The sequence below is a fragment of the Rhinoderma darwinii genome, chromosome 1, assembly GCF_050947455.1.
Source record: "Rhinoderma darwinii isolate aRhiDar2 chromosome 1, aRhiDar2.hap1, whole genome shotgun sequence".
Lineage (NCBI taxonomy): Eukaryota > Metazoa > Chordata > Amphibia > Anura > Rhinodermatidae > Rhinoderma > Rhinoderma darwinii.
Genome location: NC_134687.1, coordinates 608,002,187 through 608,020,164, shown reverse-complemented (window position 1 = coordinate 608,020,164; position 17,978 = coordinate 608,002,187). Strand labels below are relative to the sequence as shown.

Below are 17,978 nucleotides of genomic sequence, written 5' to 3'. Positions count from 1 at the left end.
CCCAGCAGCTCCCTGCTGGGAGTTGTAAGAACACTCTGGTTGGAGAACACTGGTAAATCAAATATCAGTATTTAGCCTCCTGTATACACCACGGACCTATGTGGACTACGACAAATTAATTATCCTTCATTTCCACAATTAACGTACACAAAACCCGCCGGCGTCTGTCCTTTTAATAACACCCTTTAAATTTCCTCCCAGCTGTAAAAGGAGCCTTGAATACTGCAGCAGGAGCTGGTGACGAGGGGGGCCTGACCCACTCTGCTCCGTCCTTCCCTGCTAAACCTCTTATCAATGCAGGTTAAATGGTTAATGCTCCTGAAGGGGGTGTGGGGATAATGCAAAAATATTGGCAGAATTGGATGAGAAGAGGCCTATGAATTTGGGACTAATGACTTGTATCCTAGGGATGCCATAGCCCCTTTTATGTAGGGTGTCCAGATCCAGCTGGAACTGGTTTGAGGCAGATCAGATTCATGAACAATGCAGTGACTGAGCTGCGTTGGGATAGATCCTACATGGCAGGGAGAAGAGATTGCAACAAGGTACTTCTTCCACTCAGTATGTAAGACACACAGCACTGGTACGTGACATTTGCAATAATAAAACCACATTATTGTGCGTGCCTACACGGGGCGGGTAACATTATATATTCTGCTGCAATAAAGCTCAGATCTGTAGGATTTTTCGAGAAGCAATGAGGGTAAAAATAATATTGGAAATAGCAGCAAATTGGACTGGTAGAAAGGGAGGCGGAAAACGGGCGGATAGACCTGGGGCGTAATATTTCGAATTGCATGTTTTGTAAATAATATGCATGTGGTATCGGTGAATGTTGCAATATACATGTATGACTGAATCTACTTGCATGATGTCACGTATGAAATGCACTGAGGTGCCCTATACCAGTACATTGCAACTTTTAAAGGAAGTTGAACCCATTAGCCACTGCAGGGCCATATTTAAAGGTCAAAGTTCAAAGGGCGTGATTGGACGGGCATGTGCAAGAGGACAATTGTTTTCAGTTAAGAATTGGCATTAATTCACTCTATTATATGTAGCATAAATACATGTCTTTACAGAGGTAGCAGAGCTGAATTTGTCGTTTAACTCTTTGGCGGCTGCATCAGGATAATAGTCTGAGCTGACCTGCAGTCCTATGTAGAACCACAGGTAAGACCTTGTGAGATCATCATAGTGTCATGTGACAAACTCTGCTCTGCTACATCTGCGATCATATGATACATTACGTATCATACATTACAATATATCATGTTACATTGTACATTGCATAACATCATATGTTACATTATATATTACACATTGCATAATATGTTATATTACATATCATGTCACATATACATTCTATATTCTATTTTACATTAGATATACAGTACAATATTATATATTACATCATATTATATTACTTGTTACATTATATCATATTGTATATTATAAATGACGTTCTAGATTATATTATTTCATATGTTGCATTATATTTGTCATATTACTTTCGCTTTGATGTCCAATTTTCCACACAAGGCAGATCTTACGCTTTTTTATCATTTCCCGATCGATTTAACATGTACATTCCCGCCGCCTTTCAACTCCGCTTTACGTGCGCCAACGTATAACACGCATTGTAACAATTTGTGCCCATTTTAACTCTATTATTTCCCTCTCTTTATCAGGTGCCTATTTAATTTTTTGGGGAAAATGAAGGGAGTGAATAACGACTTGAGTCCGAATTACGTCCAATTTCACGGAGCTGCAAATGAAAAAAAAAACCTGTCTTGTTAGGAAAAAAAAAAAAAAGTGTGCATGCATTCATGTGAGCTGGCTTGTGCATCTTGTCTATAAGCTGGAGGCCTGGGAGAAACGAGAGAGCGTGGCAGACGAGGGACACACAAGAGGCAGCTGTAATGAATAAGAAGAAGACAGGAACAAAGGCTTGCAGGACTCTAAGAATGGACCTCTAACATATTCCGCCTTGGAGAGATCTCTTGTTACTTCCTAGAACAAGAATTCAGCAGCCCCCTGGTTGACGCTTAGTCTATTGGCCAGCCCCAGCCTTCTGCTGGCTCTCTAATAGCTTCAATCAAGAAAAATGGAGAACAATAGTGAAAATGTCTCCACAATGTGAAACTAGGCTTCTCACCATAAGGCCGCCCATAGAGCCTTGGGGATATTTGCACTGGGTAAGTGGTTAATGATAATAATAATAGGGCACAGGGTGTTTACCAACTGGGCTATGCTTTAGGGCTCATTCAATGTTTCTGTTGACCACCTTGTCTTGGGTTGGGATTCGGTCTGCAATTCTCCATGACTTGGAATTGAAAATTCCTTGAATTCCTGTTTTTTTTTTTTTTCCTCTCTTCTGTGTCTTATGGGATTTTTCATAGGAGATCCCGGTGTCATCAAGGCTTTTCATGGAATCTAGATATTCTGGGGGTAGGAATGATAATACGTGTATCATGTGTAAGTGTTATTTCCTATTGTCAGGTCTGTCTTGGGCTGATTTCTTACACCCCAGGGGGAGGATTGACCAGAAGGCCTCTGCTTTTGTCAGACGTTTGCATTGCTGCTGGTGCAAGCTCTAGCCCTCTGCATTTACATTCGTGTGCCTTATGTGTTGTTGAGCTGGCTTTTTATTAATTACTCTGCGGATGGTTCCCTATTAAACCTACCCCCCACCCCCCACCCCCCACCCCCCCCCGCATCTGCCGAGGTTCCACGGGCTCGTAGCTATAATTGGAGACACATGCATGTAGGTGGCTTCACTAAAAGGACACTGGATTGATATTTGAGGGCCTCTTGTTTACTGCCGGCTTTGCAGAGACAGGCCCTGCCTGGATTTGTCCCCCCCCCCCCCTTCTTCTTCACTGTGATTGCCTACAGCTGTATTCGAGCAGGAACCAACATCAGCCCACTTAGTTTGGCTGGAAGAGGTGACCAGATGACACGAATAATTAAAAAGAAAATGTAAGTCACATCATCCAAAGTAATCACATTTTTACATTTTCCTTGTAGGGTTAAATGCAAGAATCAGGGACTGGATGCTCCTTGTATTATGCACGGCCTGGTGGGGAGTAGGGCTCGTTTTGAAATTCAGGCCTTCTGACGCTGTGGAGGTCTTTGTTGTCTGTCAGAGGGCCCTTGATATGTTTAGTAGAAGATCCCATGGTTGGTCTAGAACATCTTCAATATAGACGCTCGATGTTTTACGTGGGTTTTCTATGAAGAGTAGACAGGCATGGGTTAATATGGAGTGAAATTAAGGCAGGTCATGGATTGGTGACAGTTGCCAGCTTTGCCTCACTAAATTTACATCCGAATGCGGGGACAATGAGTTGTAATCTGGCTCTAGGGGTGTGAGGATTGAGGGTTGTGATGGTCTGTCTACACATATGGAAATCCATAGCAAACAAACCCTTGTGAAGTTTAGGAACCACCATTTATCCTACAATTGCTCCGAATGATGACTCTTCATGTACATTGTCACGATTTAGATTGGCAGATATTAGGAGGCCGTGTTTATACACCACCAGGCTGACGCAGATTCTTTATTTTTAAGAAAATATCGAGAATGCATCCCAAGATTGCGGTAATACTTCTCTACATGGGATCCATTCCCAGTTTTCTCGAGGGGGGGGGGAAAGTGCATGATTCAACTATGGTACAGCTGCGGTGTGCGGGAACGTGGCCTAAGGCTGGCTTTACGCTGCCATATTCCGGACACCTTTTTGAATCCGTATAACGGGCTTAATACTCAGATCCCTCGCGGTTCTACTAAACCGAACTTAGGTCAACCTTGGATTCCACAGTGATCTAACTTTGGTTCAGTAGAACCGCTGGGAGATTGGTTGTTGCGGACGATAAAATTTGGCTTTATTACAGTCGTGTAAAATCGCCCTACCGCTGTGGCTACAGGATAACAATTTTGTATCACTGTCATGTGACACCACTCTCATTCATGGCAATGGAAGATGCGATTTTCTTATTGTACAACAGATTTGTGTAACTTTTTATACATTTTTTAAAAAAAGTTCTGTAACCTGATTGCATTAAAATCACATGCGCAACTATGGCGCATCGAAAGTTACCATGTAGCCCTAGCTTTATGCTCCATTTAGGGATGATATATATTTGGGTCCAGAATATGGAGCTAGTGTTAGGACGCCTGCACACGGCCGTAGCCGTAATCATGGTCCGTAATTATAGGCACCGCCGGCCGCGGACAGCCACCCTCATTTGCAGGCCATGCTCCCTTTATAAAGTATAGGAGCACAGTCCGTAAAATAAGAAAAATAGGACATGTCCTATTTTTTGCGGATTCTTTCTATGGCCAGGACACCTTCCCGTAAACCTATGGGAAGGTGTCCTTGTGCAACAGAAATTAATGGATCCGTACTTTGATCCGCAATTGCGGATCGAAAATACAGTCGTGTGCATGGGGTCTTAATCTATGCAGCTATGCATCCCGCTTTATGCTGTCGTGTTTGTATACGCAGTCCATATAAAAAAAATTAAGCCTAGGATGCTCCATGAGGAGCCATACATAAGCCAAATTTGCCTCACAAAAATTGGATCCATATATACAGGCCATAAAGCAATGGGTTCAGTGTGACTCATGCACTTTCTACTGACAAGGCTGCCAAGTTTGAATACAAAGGAAATCAAAATCTATACAGAATCACTTATGGCAAGCCATACAGGACATAATGGGCACATTTTGCGCATCCATCTAGAACGCCATATTGGTTCAGTATTTTCATTCATTCCTGTGTGTGAGTCTTTAGACATGACAGTTTTTTTTTTCTATTATGATCCAATTATTTAACAGTCACACTTGGATCATTCAGGTCGGTTACACTTTCAAAAAGACTCGACTGATCTTAAAAGGGTTGTCTATTTTTTGTTAGATGGGTCTCCCAACGATAAGCCAATCAAGGCGTGTTGCTGGGTCCCCCAGTGATCAGCTGGTATATTTTGATAATTCCGACAACAAGTGTTTAATTCCACAGCATCACCACCACAGGCAAAATCAAGTATTTCATTCTTAGTCCTCCAAAGGTAGAAAGACACTCTTGTAGCTGCTCTCTCCTCTGGAAAGTAGATAAGGATCCTGAATAAGGGACCTCTTGCTATTAATTCAGAACTCCCTAATAGGAACATTTACAACGTTGGTTGTTACCAAATGTTTTTGGCCATTAAAAATGAAAAATGATTGCGCCTAAACGCAGCTTGATGTTGATATTGTTCATTTAAAATATGAGCCAGTCCTCAGTAAAAAATTGGAAAACACTTGCTGCTCTTCACCAGAGCCCAGCGCCTCTTCTTAAAAAGGGTTGTCAAGAGAAACAAAAACATGGCCATTGCTTTTTCAATGTAAATGTAAAGCACTTTACTAATTAGTTTCCATTAGTAAAGATGCCCTGATCGCCCGAACGAAGGAGCGGTCCAGGAAGTTTACTAGTTTTCAGTAGGTTTCGCCTCAGCTACACAACACATGAAGCTGTCTTCCCCTCCTGTATGCGTAGCTCTGTTTTCCCCGCCCTTCCACTACCTCTGTAGTATGTCGCCCCTTTCGCTCACGTGACTAGTTATGCACTGACTTGGGCCCCTCTAGGTGCCACATGCAGCCCCCTTATAGATAGTGTCCCCTGTAGAGTGTGCCATACAGCCCCCTGTAGTCAGTGCTATACAGTCCCCCTGTAGACAGTGTGACACCCCACTTGTAGATAACACCCACACCTCCCCCTTGTAGATAGCTCCATAAAGCCCCCCTGTAGATGGTGCCATACAGATCCCCCTGTATATAGTTCCACACAGCCCCCCTCCCTTGTACATAGTGCCACAAGCCCCCCTTAGTAGATAGTGCCACACAACCACCCCCATAGTAGATAGTGCCATACACAGACCCTTGTAGATTGCGCCACAGCCCTCCCCCTTGTAAGTAGTGCCACACAGCCCCCTTAGCAGTGCCACACAGCCCCTTGTGTATAGTGCCACACAGCCACCGTGTATATAGTGCCACAAAGCCCCCCTAGTATATAGTGCGACCCTGCCCCCCCTTGTATATAATGCCACCCTGCTCCCCCCTTGTATATAGTGCCACACAGCCCCCCCAGAAAAATATATATATTGTACTTACCTTGCCCCGTTCTTGCGACGGATGGAGCACTGCACAGGCCAGACCGTGCGCAGACCAGCGTGATGCAGTGACGTCATCACGCTGGCCTGCGCAAGGAGTCTTCCCAGCACCTTATAGGCTGCAGGCCTAAAGTGGCCTGCAGCCTCAGGGCCAATTCTAGCTTTTCTGCTGCCTGAGGCAAAAATTTAAATGGCGCCACCCATATTTTGATTGACATCTCCTTGGCTGTTCTACATTACTACCATCCTCCTCAAACTCTTGCGGATGCGCCGTTGCCTTGTACTCCCCTGGCATGTGCGGTGCAGCGATAAAGCCAGCAGAGTACACCTCGCTGCTCGGTGCGTGCCCAAGTAGTACAAGGCAATGGCCCATCCGAGAAAGTTGTATCAGCCAGGGGGCTGTCAATTAAACATGGAAAGGTGGGTTTGGAGGCAGGACTATGTGACTCTTCAGGATTGCGGGACTGCCCCATGACCCTTTAATGAGTAATTAGCATATAGTGTGTGCTGTTTTAAAAGATGGTTTTAAAGATTTTGCTCCATCTGAAAAAAACACATTTGGAAATATTGTCAGGTCATGTATTACTGCATGGTGGCAGTTCAAGGGGTTAAAACTACCAAACAGGTTCCCATTAAATATACAATGAATTAAAAACAATTCCTATATAATTACAGCTCCAGAACCTAGCTCTGACTCATATATAGTACCAGAACCGAGCTATGACATATATATAGTACAACAACCAAGCTCAGTACATAAATACAGTAACAGAACCAAGCTCAGTACATCTATACAATACCAGAACCAAGGTCATACGTATATACAGCATCAAAACCAAGCTCAGTTCATATATACAGCACCAGAACAAATCTTAGCACATATATACAGCACCAGTACAAATGGCGCTCAATTTAGTGCAACCCCTGCCGTATAGGTTTGTACGGCGTAAAACTACAGCTCCTAGTGTGGACCGAACAATGGTAAGGATATGCTGGGAGATGCCGTTTCACAAAAAAAAAAAATCAGATGTCTTCAGCTTCTCACTTTTAAAACATTTCTGCACCTATAAACGAAGATAAAATTCTCAACACCCCTAAATATAATAGCGCCATACACTGCACCTCTAATTATAATAGTACCATACACTGTGTCACACACACACACACACACACCGTGCCCCCTGTAGTTAGTGCCCCCATAGCCCTGTGTAGATAGTGACCCCCATAGAGCCTCTGTAGATAGTGCCCTACATAGAAGCCCCTGTAGATAGTGCCCCACATACAGCCCCCTGCAAGGCAATAGTGCTAACCACTGAGCCACTGTGCTGCCCTACATATAGCTCCCCCCTATAGATAGTGCTCCACATATAGCCAACCTCTGTATATAGTTCTCCACAAATAGCCCACCCCTGTAGATCGTGCCCTACATATAGCTCCCCCTGTATATAGTGCTTCACATGGTGACTCCATGTGATGTGCATCTGTGATGACCCGTCACAGCTTTCTGAAAACCTACTAAACTTCGAGGTTCAGGTGATTGCTCCACTGTTTGGGCGATCAGGGCATCTTTGCTAATGGAAACTAATTAGTAAATGCTTTACATTTATATTAAAAGAGCAATGGTGTTCAAGTTTTGTTTTTCCAGACAACAATATTACCATACAAAACCCAAATAAATGTCATACTGTCACCAAATAATAGTGCCATGCAGTGCCCAAATAATACTATCATACATTGTTTCAATTGTATCCACTGTAGACAATCCTCTGAGCTTAAAGTCCCTTTTACACTGGGCAATTATCGGGCAGACAAGCGTTCATAGAACGCTCATTCCCAATCATTGCCCTCTGTAAACAGGGCAGCGATCACAGATGAACGAGCAAACGCTGGATCATCTGCTGGTCGTATTGTTTTAAAAAACAAAAATATTATCGTTGCCGGCAGCGCATTTCCCTGTGTAAACAGGGAGACGCTCTGCCGACATGATGATGATGTATGGGGACGAGCGATTGGAGTAACGACCGCTCGTCCCCATCCATAGCTTGTGAAAGGAGCAAACAAGTGCCGATCAACGAGCGGTCTCATTGTTTGCCGCTCAGGTGTAAGAGGACCTGAACAGTCTGGACTATAGGCTGATACATTTTACCTGCACTGATACACTGTACACTGTACACAGGAGACAGATTTGTGCTGCTAGTGTATTTAGCGCACAGAGAATTGTATATACTGGATACAATTATATAGGTCTGTGCAGGTTTTCAGCCTCTGGATATAAACAAAAATGTTTATGATCACTGACCGCAAGCAGAGAAATTGGTGACAAGCTGAAACACAACGTATGTTAAAAAGCTGCAGAAGTTTTAATTACACAATGATTTACTTTTATCTACATAAAACTAGAAAGCCCCAGTAACTATCAGGGTACGATGGATGTGTATATATATCTGGAAATCTGTAACGGATTTTCAGCGTTTCACACATCTCTAGTGCTGTATATTATCACTAAGCAGTGCTTCTGGGGTGGAATATGGTCCAGTATACGGCACCTGATGCAGCATTCTACGATTTTCTTACGTGGACTTCATAAACGTGTCACATAATGTGCAGACATACACATAATGTCTAGCCCAGTGGTGTGCAACCTGTGGCCATCCAGATGTAGTGAAATTACAGCTCCCAGCATGCGCTGATAAATTATTGCTGTCAGGGTATGGTGGGAGTTGTAGTTTCATGACAGTTAGAGGTCTGCAGATTGCACACCACTGGTGTAGCGGGTTGTGTAGCACAGCTCTGCATTGCAGTGGAATTCCTGACAGCTCAGCACAAGTCATATCCTGTCTCCATTCATCCAGTGTTGCAGGTTTTCAGTCTTGGAAAGCGTCACTATGTGTCTATTCCAGTCTGTGCTGACCTCCACTTTGTAGCGGTCTGCTGTGTAGGTTATGAACGGCTAAGCTGATTTGGGTTGAGTTAAAATTTTCTGTGTTCATAGATAACATGAGTACGAGGAGGGAAGCGGACCATACACCGATTAAGGGGGTTTTCCGGGAACCTAATATTAATGGCCTATTTTTAGGATAGGCCATCAATATTTTATCGGTGGGGTGCCGACTCCTGATCATCGGCCACAGTGCTCCACTTTAATGTTTACCAAGGCACAACGCCGTTCATTTAGTTGTGGCTGTGGCTGTTCCTGCAGCACAGTCTAAGGGTATGTGCACACACACTAATTACGTCCGTAATTGACGGACGTATTTCGGCCACAAGTAGTGGACCGAACACACTGCAGGGAGCCGGGCTCCTAGCATCATACTTATGTACGATGCTAGGAGTCCCTGCCTCTCCGTGGAACTACTGTCCCGTACTGAAAACATGATTACAGTACGGGACAGTTGTCCTGCAGCGAGGCAGGGACTTCTAGCATCGTACATAAGTATGATGCTAGGAGCCCGGCTCCTTGCACTGTGTTCGGTCCGGGACTTGCGGCCGAAATACGTCCGTCAATTACGGACGTAATTAGTGTGTGTGCACATACCCTTATGGGACTGAGCTGCAGTACCAGGTACAGCCACTACTGGATTTACGGCGCTGTGCATGAGTAAGCATCGCGGCCCTTTTTGCAGCTGATCTGCAGGGGTGCCGAGAGTTGGACCACCACCGATAAGATATTGATTGTCTATCCTAAGGATACTGTAGGTCTTCAATATTACAATCCAGAAAATCTCTTTAAAGCTGAGCACCAAGTTACCTGATAATTTTCTTTTGTTGCTTGTAGTTCACTTCCTGGTAAGCTTGTGTTTTATACATAGCAGTCAATCTGAACAAGCAGAGCATGGAGGGCAGCCTGAGCCTCTGATGAGAGAAGAAGCGGGCTTTAGGCTACCTCAGACTCCTATTTGGATTTGGGACATATTCTGTTCTCTTCGTGGATGGAGAAGACTCAATGAATTTGCATGGGGCTTTGTATATTGCTGTCCTGCCCCTCCTAGATCCGTCACCATGTCAGTATTCGGTCACAGACCTCCATAACCAAGAGTGCCACTCGGTTTAAAGGACTTGGCAAAACCATGTATTACATGGTAACCCACCATATTGGTTGGGTGGCTAATATTTCAGTTTGACATATCAGGGGAAATGTGTGGGTGGCAGCATCTTCCCCGGGCAATGACTTCATTCCTGCTGAAAACTGCATTAGGAAAAAGGATTGTACGCTGTTTCTGTAACTCCCATAGAACTGAATAGTCACGGAAACTGCGTAGCTCGCATGCTATGCTGCTTCCGTAACTGCCATTTGCTACTAAGGGAGTTACAGAAACAGCGTAGCTCAGCGAGGTACGCTGTTTCTGTAACTCCTGACTATGTTCCGACCGTGTAATCAGGAAGTGGCCGGGAGTCAGCCTGAGCACAAAAAGCTAGAATGGGGTTTAGGCGGGCCTGTTCTAGAGATAGGTGCGGGTCCCCTTCTGTAACACCCTGACAGGACGGTTCTCAGATGTTCTGCTGTAGTGTAAAGATGGCCATACACGTTGAATGTATAAGACCGGTCGACCATCTAATGTGTATGGCGCCGTCTAGTGGCGTAGCTATGGGGGTTGCAACGGTTGCAGATACAGGACGCAGATACAGTTCAATTCCAGAATTCACTGTGCCGCGAGCGGCTCAGTGCAGGCAGGCGCGATGTAGTGACGTCATTGCGCCTGTCTCCTCCAAGTCACTCACAGCACAGTGCAGAGGAGGAGAAGGATCATATGGGGGCATTATACTGGGTATGGGAGGAGAGCTGATATGGTAGCTGCTAAGGGAGCATTATACTGTATGGGACAGCTATGGGAGCATGATGCTGTATGGGGGGCATTATACTGTATGTGGCAGCTATGGGAGCATTGTACTGTATGGGGCGCATTATACTGTATGGGGGCATTATACTGGGTATGGGAGGGGGTAGCTATGGAGTTCATGCTACTGTGGGGGCAGCTATAGGTGGTATTATACTGTGGGGGCAGCTATGGGAGCATTATGCTGTATGGGGGCCATTATACTGTATGTGGCAGCTATGGGGGCATTGTACTGTATGGGGGCATTATACTGGATATGGGAGGGGGGCTGATATGGTAGTTGATGAGGGAGCATTATACTGTATAGCACAGCTATGGGGGGCATTATACTGAATGGGGGGCTTTATACTGTATGGGGCAGCTATGGGGGGCATTATACTGTATGGGGCAGCTATGGGGGCATTATACTGTATGTGGCAGCTATGGTGGGCATTGTACTGTATAGGGGCATTATACTGTATGGGGGTCGCTATAAGGGCATTATACTGTATGGGGCAGCTATGGGAGGCATTATACTGTACGTGGTAGCTATGGGGGGGCATTGTACTGTATGGGGTGCATTATACTGTATGGGGGCATTATACTTTATGGGGCAGCTATGATGTGGCGATATACTGTGGGGGCAGCTATGGGGGGCAATATACTGTGGGGGCAGCTATGGGGGGCAATATGCGGGCAATATGCTGTGGGGGCAGCTATGGGGTTCATGCTACTGTGGGGGAAGCTATGGGGGGCATTATACTGTGGGGGCATTATACTGTGGGGGCATTATACTGTATGGGGGGCATTATACTGTGGGGGCAGCTATGGAGGGGCATTACACTAGGGGCAGCTATGGGGGGGCATTATACTCGGGGGGGGGGGCGACATTATGCTGTGGAGAAAGCTATGGGGGGCATTATGCTGTGGAGGTAGCTATGGGGGGCATTATACTGTGGAGAAAGCTATGAGGGGCATTATACTGTGGAGGTAGCTATCGGGGGCATTCTGCTGCGGAGGTAGCTATGGGGGGCATTATGCTGTGGAGGTAGCTATGGGGGGCATTATGCTGTGGAGGTAGCTATGGGGGGCATTATGCTGTAGAGGTAGCTATGGGGGGCATTATACTGTGGATGTAGCTATGGGGGGCATTATACTGTGGGGGCAGCTATGGGGGGCATTATACTGTGGGGGCAGCTATGTGGGGCATTATACTGTATGGGGGGCATTATACTGTGGGGGCAGCTATGGAGGGGCATTACACTGGGGGCAGCTATGGGGGGGCATTATACTCGGGGGCGGCATTATACTGTGGAGAAAGCTATGGGGGGCATTATGCTGTGGAGGTAGCTATGGGGGGCATTATACTGTGGAGAAAGCTATGAGGGGCATTATACTGTGGAGGTAGCTATGGGGGGCATTATGCTGTGGAAGTAGCTATGGGGGGCATTATGCTGTAGAGGTAGCTATGGGGGGCATTATACTGTGGGGGCATTATACTGTGGGGGCAGCTATGGGGGGCATTATACTGTGGGGGCAGCTATGGGGGTATTATACTGTATGGGAGGCATTATACTGTGGGGGCAGCTATGGAGGGGCATTGCTATGGGGGGGGCATTATACTCGGGGGGGGGGGGTGGCATTATGCTGTGGAGAAAGCTATGGGGGGCATTATGCTGTGGAGGTAGCTATGGGGGGCATTATACTGTGGAGAAAGCTATGAGGGGCATTATACTGTGGAGGTAGCTATGGGGGGCATTATACTGTGGATGTAGCTATGGGGGCATTATACTGTGGGGTCATCCATGGGGGCTGTCTGGCAAGGTGGCTGGGCATAGGCGTGCACAGTGGTCTGGTGGTGTTGGGGAGGGGTAGGGGGGCCCAAGCTGAATTCTTGCACCAGGGCCCATGAGCCTTTAGCTACGCCACTGGTGCCGTCCCAACTCTCCCCCCAACAGAACAGTTGTTGGATAATATATAAGCCGCTCCCTGAGAACATATGCACGGCCAAGCGTGTGAATGGGGGAGTCGGGAAGAATAGCTGTCTAGTCACACTTTGCAGTGTATGTTGGTGGTAACCATCGGGAGTATTTCCTGCCACTGTATATGCATAGGGTACAGTGGCATCACTTATAGGCTTCGTTGATAAAAAATGGTATACCGTGCAGTATACTTATTTTCTGCGGTATGCCCTAGTATGGAATAGGCCCCCATTCACCCGAAAGATTCCAAAAGAGTGTCTTTTTGGCCAGGGTCTGGCTGGTATACATCAGTATACCTTTTTTGAAGAAGACAAATGGAATAGCATAATATACTATGCTATTTCATCCTGAGGGATCCCGCAAAATAAAGTATACCGCGCAGTGTACGGTTGTTTTCAACAAGAAAGTTTAAACGTATACGTCTTGAAGCTCCGGTGATGTAGCCCCTGCCATCGTCAAACGCTCTACCCAGGGACTAGTTCTCCCTGGGCATTCTGCAAGTGATTCGGGGCTGTTCGGGTGACATATCCCACTGTATGCATATACAGTGGAATATGTTGCAGCCTTCCATCAGAGGTACTGTATATGTCGGTAGTTCCTCCTGACGTATTTCTCTGATGGAGGGAAATTAACACAGACTAAAGGGGCCTAAGGTGGCCATACACAACATGAATATCATCCGAACTGGCCAATTTCAGTGGGACCGGCCAACCACTAATGTGTATGGCTTTATCCTGACTCTTTCGCAACTGTAGATGTCGAGGGAGAGATGGATTTCAACATGCCCGATCCTTTTGTAACTAAGGAGATAAGCCACTGTCAAAGGTGTCTGCTAGCAGCTTACTCCCTTTTTCCTATTGAACACATTCACACTCGGCAGAGTGCATGTGTGGGGGGGGGGGGGGGTCGGGAGAAGTCGCTGTTGGCTGAATAAGCATCCAACAGATAACTATCCAAAGTGTATGTCCAGCTTTAGGGTTCTTTTACACAGGCAAATAAGCGGCCCGTAACGAGTGCCGATTGACGATATAGCAAGTAGATCAGCGCTTGTTTACTTGCATTTATATTGCACATTTTTGTGAGTTTTTTTTTTTGGTTAGTACGATTTGTTCTCCCTCTATCATGCTCACTGCATTGTAAACGACAGGTAGACACCTGTTTACACGAGAGGATTTTATGCTGACAAACGATGATTTTTATGTTTGCATTAAAGTTGCGATCAACAACAAACGATCAAATTGTCGGTTGATCACTGCTCAGGATTGTGAATGATGGTTCAAGCAATTATCGTTCCATGTAAAAGGACCTTTACTGGTAGTGCAGAGAGCTTGAATCCAATACCCTAACAGTCCTGAATATTACATACAGTACATAATAAATAAATAAATAAATATATATATATATATATATATATATATTAGTTTTGTTGGATTTACAGCTTATTACGCACGTTTTAGTGTTAAAATATAGTGCAGGGAAGCTGAGATAGGGATACCCTACTGACAGCTCTGCGAAGCATCACTGCTCTGCTCGCCACTAACCAGGAGCTACAGAGCAGCCACATTGGAGATGAATGTAACATAAAACAGATCAGAGTGAGTCATTTTAAAGAAAAAAACATTTAGATACTTAACTTGTAAACTTTTTGATGAATAGCCATCCTGAGACACCTCTTAAATGGTAAAATGAATACATTTTGAAAAGTCCTATCCAGTTACATGAAAGTAACGATTAATCGCTGTATTAAAAAAAAAAGTTCTACAATTTTTTGACACACATTATGTTTAACCCTCACCATTTTCAAGATCTCTGCTTGCAGTCAGTAAATGAGAGCATTTAAAAAAAAATTTGGGGGGGGGGGGCTGAGAAGTATCAGGGCTGTACAGGTTTCAAAGCTGGAAGTTTGCTACAATTATAATTAGTCAATACTATCCCTTGTAAACTAAAACATCCTGGACTATCAGGAAAGGAGAGAGATTTGTGCTGCTAATCCTCAGCTGTGAGAAGTATTAGATCAGGATCACACACACCATTTTTGGTGCGTTTTTTTTAGCTAAACTCTAAAGTGAATTCAAAAGAAAGGAGATGCATCAGTCTTTTCTTTATACATTTCCTTCCCTTGGATCCACTTCTGGCATTGGCTAAAAAAAACTGAGTGAAAAACTGCATCAAAACTGTTTGTGTGATCTTGGCCTTCGGCTTGTTCAGGTTTTCAGCATCTGGATGTAAAGAATAAAGTTCTCATTCACTGTCAAGAAGCAGAAATTAAAAACTAGGAAACGGAAATGCTAAGTATATTGGAAAGTTAAATCACTTCATCATAAAATGATTAAGCTTTTTGCTTGTAAAAACCTAATTGAAGGGGTTCTCCGCTTCAAACAATCCCTACTTATTAGAAGGGTTCCTTGACTATAAACAGATTACAAAGTGTCCTCATGCTTTGACACCCAGCAATCAGCTGTGATTTGTGGGGAAACCTACCACTAAGTGTTCCGTTTCCCTGCAGCACTGCCACAGGGGAAATTAAGTATTACACCATACCCATTCATATCAGTGGGTTGTCTCTGTAATGAAGGACAGGACAGGTCCTCCAGAGAGAGAGAGAGAAACTTTTTATTACCGCTCTCTACTCTGGCCAAGAGATCAGGATCCTGAACTAAGGACCCCCTCTATTAACTCTGAATTCCCTAATAGGGTGTATGAAAAAGGGTTTTCTAAACTGGACAACTCCTTTAAAGTCATTCTTATAATTAATTAACTTTTATTTTTCTATTTGCAGTGCAAAATGAAGGGTTTGCCATGCACTTGGTCATCACTCATCCTGCAGGCTGGAGGAACCCACAGAGGACACTGCTGTCCATCTGTCGGGATGCATTAAATCTACCAATGTGTACAAGAGGAGAGCGATAAATAAATTACAGTAAGTAGCAAGAGCCCCTCACATGCCATGTTAACCGTATAAAGTACCCACATCCTTTTCTATCTGGCAACATTAAGTTCTCATCCGCTGCATTATTATTTGCACGGATGAGAACCTTTGAATATCGTATTGATTGAAAAACCTGTATTGTTTCTCCAGCTCTAATGCTGATTTATGTGTCTCCATGGTAACAAAATACAAACAAACCCTGTGTAGTCTGTTCCTGCAGTCATGTGGTACTCCACTCCTTCTACCTCCTCTTCTACTGTCAAGATGAAATGTCTGACCATGTAATATGTGGACTGCCCGGGTCCACCAGAGCTTAGTGACCCTCTGCTCTGACTAATAGGGGGGCCCATGCGCAGAATCACTCCATGTCGTCTATGTTCCCTAATGGGTTTATTGAAAGAGGTTATCTCTATGAGAAAAATGATATCCAGCCATTTCTTAGTTATATCTGTTTTCAGGAAAATTGGATGACAACCACTTAGGGTCTCTATTATAGCTTTCAGGGGCTGTCATCCTAGCTTTTCCGGACCCCTAAACAGAAATTGTTGTAGTGACATGGGCAGAGGGATGTTAATTGTATATCTAAGCAGATTTGCCATTCAGGAGTTTGGGAAAGCTGGGTGATAACTCCTGCTGGAGCTGTAGGAGGAAACATCATGTAGTAAACGCTTTACACATAGAGGAGGAAAAAAACAAAAACTTATTTTGTGCTCCATTGCTTCAAGGTTTTTTTTAATTTTTCTGCATCTGTACAAGAACTGTCTTGTACTACTGCCGGGATATACAAATGTGTAATCTCTTTGGTATTCTGGAGAAGTGCCGCGGCCCCTGGCAGACAGTCTGGCCTCCTTCCTGTGCTGCGGCGGGTGGGTGGGGGTGTGCTGCTCTACCTTTTACTATGGCACAGTCTGCTCCATTAAGTGGGATTTGTGCTATTCCGAGAAGAACAGCGGGGATGTTTTTCTATGTGAGTAAAGGTGTATTAATAACGCATTAAGAATGCACGGTCTGTCTATGCGCCGGGAATACTCGCAGAACGTATCCATAGGGCCTCAATCACCCGACAGATGTCAAGAGTGTCCTTTTAGCATATTACAGGGCGGTATACCTTTTTTTTTCAACTGTATGGAATAGCAGAGTCAACTACTCTATTCCATACAGTGCAAAAAAAAAAAAAAAACCTGCATACAAGGCGGTATAACTTTTTTTACATGGGAGACTATGGGCAATGTATGCCTAAACAGTGCCATACATCAGAGTCTTCCGGCAGGGGTATATGTGAGGAAATCCTGATGTACACAGCAGTGTGCATATACTACACTCTAAGGCCTAGTTCACACTGAATTTTTTTTAGGCAGATTTTAAACGTTTTTTGCCCGTGACCGTTGAATGTAAAGCAAGAACTGCAGACACAAAATTCTGCAAAACACGCTCAAACTAGCACTGGGGGTTTTTCTACCTCTCATTCATTTCAATGGAAGGTCAGAGGCGCAAACCGCTGGAAGAAAGAACCTGACTTTTTTTTTTTTCCCCCGAGTGGACGAAAGCCGCCCAGGGAAAAAATTTCCTCTGCCTCCAATTAAAATAAATGGGGGGCGATTTGGGACATTTTTTAACACTGATTTCACGGCAGTTTCCATGTTAAAATTAGCGCCATAAAACTCTGGGAACTGACCATAGGACTGCAGTTTTGAAGAATAATACCAGCTAACATCCGAAAATCCCAAGTAGAGCGTGCATAATAATCTTCTCTGACTATTAAAAATTTTGCTATTTCTTAGTTATATCTATTTCTGGGAAAGCTGGGTGATAAACAATATGGCCGCACTTACAGCCTGCAAGCTTTTCCAGACTCCTGAATGGTAAATCGGAATATATATATATATATATATATATATATATATATATATATATATACGGTGACGGATATACGGACAGTCCTGTATTCTGGGCGGTGTCCTGCTGTCCTGGGCAGCCGGTGGTATGTCCCGATGTCAACTGTATCTGCGTCTTAAGCAAGGAACCATTGGCTCCCTGCTTTAGCATTCAATTATAGAGTCCCCAGCCAGAGAAACGCCGGCTCTCTGGCCGGGGACTCCT

At 44.6% G+C, this 17,978-nt stretch overlaps 1 protein-coding gene across 3 annotated transcripts in view; it reads left to right on the top strand.

Annotated features, from left to right (window-relative positions):
• Positions 1-17,978, top strand: part of ZNF532 (zinc finger protein 532) — a 66,357-nt gene that overhangs the window by 4,815 nt on the left and 43,564 nt on the right. The window contains exons 1-3 of one of the 3 annotated variants that reach the window (XM_075841072.1): positions 1,087-1,173; positions 1,692-2,198; positions 15,729-15,869. The gene's annotated coding sequence lies outside the window, so the exon portion shown is untranslated. Of the gene's footprint in view, positions 1-1,086; positions 1,174-1,691; positions 2,199-2,797; positions 2,983-15,728; positions 15,870-17,978 lie in introns of those variants that run through there. The other 2 variants (XM_075841067.1, XM_075841080.1) reach the window with 2 other exon arrangements.